The sequence below is a fragment of the Myotis myotis genome, unplaced genomic scaffold, assembly GCF_014108235.1.
Source record: "Myotis myotis isolate mMyoMyo1 unplaced genomic scaffold, mMyoMyo1.p scaffold_m19_p_8, whole genome shotgun sequence".
NCBI lineage: Eukaryota > Metazoa > Chordata > Mammalia > Chiroptera > Vespertilionidae > Myotis > Myotis myotis.
The window spans coordinates 80,193,187-80,199,555 of NW_023416390.1; the positions used below are offsets into that span (position 1 = coordinate 80,193,187).

General features: G+C 43.1%; 1 pseudogene; it reads right to left on the minus strand.

The window, feature by feature from the left end:
• Positions 1-933: 933 nt before the first annotated feature.
• LOC118662083 lies at positions 934-1,404 on the minus strand (annotated as a pseudogene).
• Positions 1,405-6,369: the final 4,965 nt, after the last annotated feature.

Sequence of the window (6,369 nt, forward strand, 5' to 3'; positions counted from 1 at the left end):
TTCCACAAGGAAAGGCTTAGGACTCGCACATACCCTTTCTGGACAGAGCTGGATGTTAAGAGACCAGGCACATGTTAGCAGCGACTCGTGGGAACCCAAACCAGAGGCCTTCCAGGAATGATTTCCTCATGTTTGCACAGGGACATGCACAGGGCTTGAGGGAGGAAAGGTCTGAATAATGACTACTATTGAATTTCCTACCAGACTAGCCATGAAGGTGGGGTGAGTGTCAGAATCAGATCTAGTGCAATTTCAAGAATATAAGGTTCCATGGCATACCCTGCACCTCATACCCTGTACAGTAAATTCACGTCCATTCAGGAGATGCCGATGCAAGTCCTGCCTTCATGGAGCTCACAGTGAGGTGGGAGGAGTGAGACATAAATACAATGCTGGCATAGGCAACAATAAGGAATTATAGCAAATCAGAAGGAGGAAAAGGATTGTTGGAGGGGATGGGGAAAAGTTTCATGGAATAAGAAAATTTTTGAGCACATTTTGAAGGATCAGTGCAACTGAGATGTATGGGTAAGGAGAAGAGGCTTTTTCAAGTGCAGGAAAGAATGTGAGTGGCAGCATAAAGAGGAGCATTGTGAAGAATGAGAGTAGTTTGGGTAAATTGTGAGTTGCAGCAAGAGGATGAGTGGGAAATATCCTTGGAAAGATAAGCTTAGAGCCACGCTAAAGATTTTTAGATAGATAGAATGCTCTAATGGAAAGACAGATAATAGATCAATAAATATCTTGTAGTTCGTATGGCCTTGAGTAAGTGTCTTAATCTCTTTGAGTTTCAGTTTTATTTATCTATGGAGGGTATACTATTACCTTGCAGGATTATAAAATTAGAATAATGATGACAATGATGATGATAGTTACCATTTATCTATTTAGGCATATGAAAATTTATCAATACTGTGTTTTCATCATCAAAACTTATAATCTTGGTCTTTCCTTCTTGTCTTCGTATAAGGCCAAAGGAGAGACACGGGCTTTCTGACAATCTTAAAGCAAACTCCAGGAATGCCACCAACAGCATGGCCTTTACGACCAAATCCAGCCACCAGAACTTCATCGTTTTCCTTAATAAAATTTAAACAACCATCATTGGTACAAAGGCTGTGATTTCTTTACCATCCGTGAGGAGCTGGACCCTGACACCCTTCCTGAAGCAGAATTTGGCTGTTTGGCTTCAGCCTCTACATTTCCCAGCACAAGTCCCTTTGCAAGGGAAGCACATCCAAAAGGCGTGGCCCTCAGGGCTCTGCCCAAATGGGTTTTCCTGTCCTGCTGTTCATGCCACTTCTCATCTCATTGGTCGCTCCAGAGCTTCCAGGCAGTCTGAATGCCAACACTTGCCCATCCTGCCAACACCACAGGCCTGAGCAGAAGAGATATAGTTACCATTTTAACAAAGGTATTCCATTCCATTCCATTCCATTCCATTCCATTCCATTCCATTCCATTCCATTCCATGCCGTGCCGTGCCATGCCATTTGATTCCCACTCACTCACTCAGCTATCTAGAGTGTGAGGGATCTGCAGTTACATACTTTATTACTACTAGACTATTCTAACGCTCATCCAAATTTCTACTTGTTGCCTCCTGAATACACAATTCCTTAAAATTGGGCATGGGCATGTGACTTGCAATGGCCAGTGAAATGTGAATGAGAATAATGCTCTACTTTTGAACGGCAGCCCTTAAGTGATGGTGCTGAGTCTTCATTCTTTCTTTCTCTGCTGTGGGAAGCCATGCAGCATTGTTTTGACATGGTGTATCAGGTGTAGGCACTTTTAGAAGCCCGAGTCCCTGAGTAATTATGATGAGCAGAGTCCTCTGCTCCCACTGAGCAGTGTAGATACGAAGTATGTGAGAGATATAAACCTTTGTTTTAAGTCCTTGTGATTTGGGGTGTGTTTGTTGAGTCCACATAACCTAGTAAGTTCTGATTATTGCCTCTTGAGTACAGTTCATCCATGCAGATGTAAAGCACAGCTCTGTATGGCTTAAAGGAGCTGATTGGCTTTTCTTTTTAGCTTAGTCCGGGCTAGCTATGATGACTTCCTGAGGTCCTTCACTTTCCCACAGTCCTTCAACACCAAGCTTGTTCATTAATCCTTTTTCCACACCCACAATCTCTTTCTAATGCATCAAGCACATTTTCTTTTCAACAGTTTTGGTGTTAATTTCAAAGCCCACTATAAAGGGATTAAGCAAAAAAGGAAGAAAATAAAGGGAACAAAAAAAGAGAGAACTCATGGACACAGACAAAAGTGTGATGGCTGTAGCAGGGCGGGAGGTGAGTGGAGGTGGAAGAAGGTACACAGGGGAAATATGAATTAAAAATTTTTTAAAAATTTCAGAGAAACACACGCTTGAGACATCACAGAAAATTAAAAACAAACAACAAATAACAACAACGAAAAGCCCACTGTATTAGCCTTTTCTTTCTTTTTAGCTATAAACCTGTTCTGTTTCTTCTTTTTCAATTGGCCTGTCTATATCAGAAACGGGTGAATATGAGTTCTGGATCACTAGGAGAATTGCTGTTAATCCAAACCAAAATGATGATAATAATAGCATTTATGGAATGCTTACTACACAATAGGCATATGTTAACTAAGTACATTCTATGTGTCAGCTTATTTCATCTTTACAACATCCTGTGAAGTATATGTGACAGGAAAAACAGCACCAGGTGTTAGTGACCTGTTAGGCCAGACCCCAGTTTAGTAACCTCCGGACTTGAGTTCGACTTGAAAGAATTCAGAGACAAGAAACTCAAATGATAAGAGAAAGTTTATATAGAAAGTCACAGAAGTAGTAGAATGGCCTTTGGAGCTTAGGAAAAAGAGGGAGAAAGTTATCCACCTTGAGAGAGAAAAGAGGGGAGAGAGGTTCAGGTGTGCTGGGGCGGGGAGTCCCCTGGGGAAGCTAGGGGTTGGGGGAAGGTGTCAGAAGGCTCCATAAGAGAGCCACGCTGGGTCCTAATCCTGAGGGTTTCTATCTGGAGGTCTCAGGGAAAATCTCAATCGAACTTTCATCAGCTTTCCCTGTGTGTCTTCTCAGGCTTGTGGTCTCCACTGACTGTTCAGCACCGGGGCAGGGGGCCATTAGTCAATGCAGCTGGTCCTGAGGCCGCCAGGGTGTCACTCTGCCTGGTTTTGCTGCTTTTCTGGGCCTGGAGCTGAAACACAGCTGAGATGTCATCTCCAGGGCTTCATGTTTAAGGCCGGGGTCATGCAAGGGCTTGTAGTTTTGCCTGTTGCCAGGCATCTGCGGCTCTCTGGGTTGGAGACCCTCTGCACATGGCTCATCATTCCTGCTCTGCTCATGCTCATCTAACTGCCTAGTACACTGCTATTATCCATATTTCATTGACTTAATAGAAACTGAGGCCCAGAGCAGATATTGTTGGGAAGGTGGGTGGTCAGATCTGGCACTCTGACTCTGGAGCTCTTGCCTTTAAATGCTACGCCCACTACATCTCTTCAGGGCCCAGCTCTTATTTTACCGAAAGGATTTCTTTATTTGTGCACCTTTCCAAGATGTCCTACCAGATATTCTTCAATAGAATCAGTCAAGCAACAAGTATTTGTGGGTTACTTCTCTTCCTCTCTTTTCCTCTCCTTCTTCCCTTCCACAGATATGGGTAAGTATCTACCATGAACTCATATATAAGAATTCATGTTTCTAAAATCTCAAAGAAACAATCATCTAGTTGAAGCAACTTCTATTAAGTTTTATGAAACTATTGGAGGGCAATGGAATCCTGAATATGTAGTCGTGATAAATTATCTGGTACCTCCTACATCTGAATGAGCTGGAGAAGGGGAGGTCAGTGGCCTGGAGGAAGCAAGCAGGGCATGCTTCCCAGACCTGGGTCTTAAGGCCTGGGTGGGAATTGGACAGCAGAAGGGAGTGAGGAGTGGTAAGGTGAGTCTGTGATTGATCAATGGATAACTGAAGGAGTTTTGCTGAGAAACTAGGACGTAGTTAACTGTCTTAGCATGCAGATGTGCTTGGGAGAACTATTTCTTTGAAACTACTTATCACTGTATCTTAAAATAACAACAAGGTTCCGAATTATAGATACAGAAATTATAGAAACAGAGCTCAGGAAGACAGATTTTTATGGGAAAGTATTATTCACAGGGAGTTAAAAGCTTTTATGCTTTATAGAAGCTCTTAGGGTTGAAGCAAATCTAGTGTTCATTTATAGCCTAACTCATTTATGCATTGCTGGGAGATTTTGCAAATGTAACCTCATTTTTGCCCTTCTCTGAACTCTGAGAACACCCCAGGCTGTATTTGTTCATAAAGGTGAATTTCCTTTTTGAAGACCAATTTGATGTCATTTTTGTTTTTCACAAAGCCTATTTCTATGCATGTAAAATTTGCAAGCATCCAGGGCTGTTTTCTCTGTAATGAGAGAGAGAACTATTCAGTCTTCTGTGCTTCCCTGACTGCCTGATTCCCAACCATAGTCAGGTTTCTGGAAGAAAAAGCAGCCACAATGGAAAGCAAAATCTCTGTTATGGTTTTTCACCAAGATCTGCCACCATTTACCACGTAATCCAGTTGTCTCTCATAATCCAAGTGTATTTACTGAATCACTAGCCAGGATCCAGTAAGCCACCTCTTTCAGTGTCCTATTTTATTGAGTTTAGAAAGGTATGGGGTTCTTGGAAATAATCTGAACCAACTGCTTTATTGTATAGGTGGGGCTCCAAGGTCTGGGAGAGGTGAGCCTTGTCCTCTTGCCCACAGATGGTGGTGCCAGAGATGAGGACCTGGCTCTCTAGCCATAGTCCTGTCTTGCCTGGGTCTCCTAGTAAGATTGTGCTCTAAGTATTGGGGACGGATTAATGACTGATTGATAAAGACTTCCACAGAAGAGGTAACACGGAGGAAACATACTATATAGTCATGAGTTCTCTTTGTTGATCTTTCCACAAATGAAGCCTTTTCCCCTTCTGATTGCTTCTCTGTGGAGACACAGGGCTAGGTTGTTAGGGAAATAGATAGAGCTTTACATAAAGTAGTATATTAATCAACAAGCATCTACTGACCATGGTCTCTGTTCCAAGCCCTCTGCCAGGTGCTATGAGTCATGCAGAAGAACGAGCCATGGTCTTGGCTCAAAAGGATGGTATAATTTATTTCAGAAGGCACAATAAAGCAAGAGCAGAAAAGAGTATGTGTAATGAAAGGGTCAATTCCTTCAGAGGGGACAAAGTTGTGGGACTATGGACAGTTGGGGAAACCTAATGGGACTTGAGTAGTATCTATATACATAAAACCCTAATATGCAAATAGACCGAATGGTGGAACTGAAGCATCCATCTTATATAAAAACTGCTGTTTGAAATTTTAACCCTGATAGTATGGCTTCTGTAAATGCTTGCTTGCTTAAATAATAAGGAAAATAAGACTATTTCCATTCCAGAGAGGCTATAAACTATGCCCTAGACCAGTGATGGCGAAACTATGTCACACGTGTCAGAGATGACACGCCAACACGCCAACTCATTTTTTTGGTTGATTTTTCTTTGTTAAATGGCATTTAAATATATAAAATAAATATCAAAATTATAAGTCTTTGTTTTACTATGGTTGCAAATATCAAAAAATTTCTATATGTGACATGGCACCAGAGTTAAGTTAGGGTTTTTCAAAATGCTGACATGCCAAGCTCAAAAGGTTTGCCATCACTGCCCTAGACAGAATTGTCAGTGCTGACACCAGGCCAGGCGTTGAGATATGGTCTCATGGCTCCTTCCCAGCATGCAGGCCTTCTTTCTCAGAAGGCCCAGAAGTCTCATTCCAAATTTGGGAGACAAAGGACTGGAAAAAGTATAAATAATGAGTTTCCTCCATGTGGGGGGCCCCAGAATTTAAAAGGAACATTTTTCTCTGGGCCTGCACAGAATTTAATAATAAAATGTAACTCCCTTTCTCTAAGGGTGGCTTGGTTTTTAACCTGGTCTTCCACAACAGAACAACCAAACAACTGAACAACCAAACAACCAGTCACTATGATGTGCTAACCACCAGGGGGTGCACAGGGAACATGGTGAGCGTCAGCCTTGGAGGGATGGTAGAGCAGGTGAGTGGGGGCACCAGACCAAGGCAGGGCACCAGTCGCTGTCATCGGGGAAAGCCTCTGGTGGTTACTGAAAATTCTTTGCTCCCACACACCGTGGTCCCACCTGGCACTTGCCTGCCCCGCTGCCGGTGCCAGAGCTGCTGCTCGCACCTGCTGCCAACTCCTGGTGCTGGCCCCTATCGCTTGGCGCCATCAGCGGGTGCAAGTGGAGGCTGCTGGTCCCAATCTCCCCAGGGGGAGGTGGAGAATCCCTCAGGGG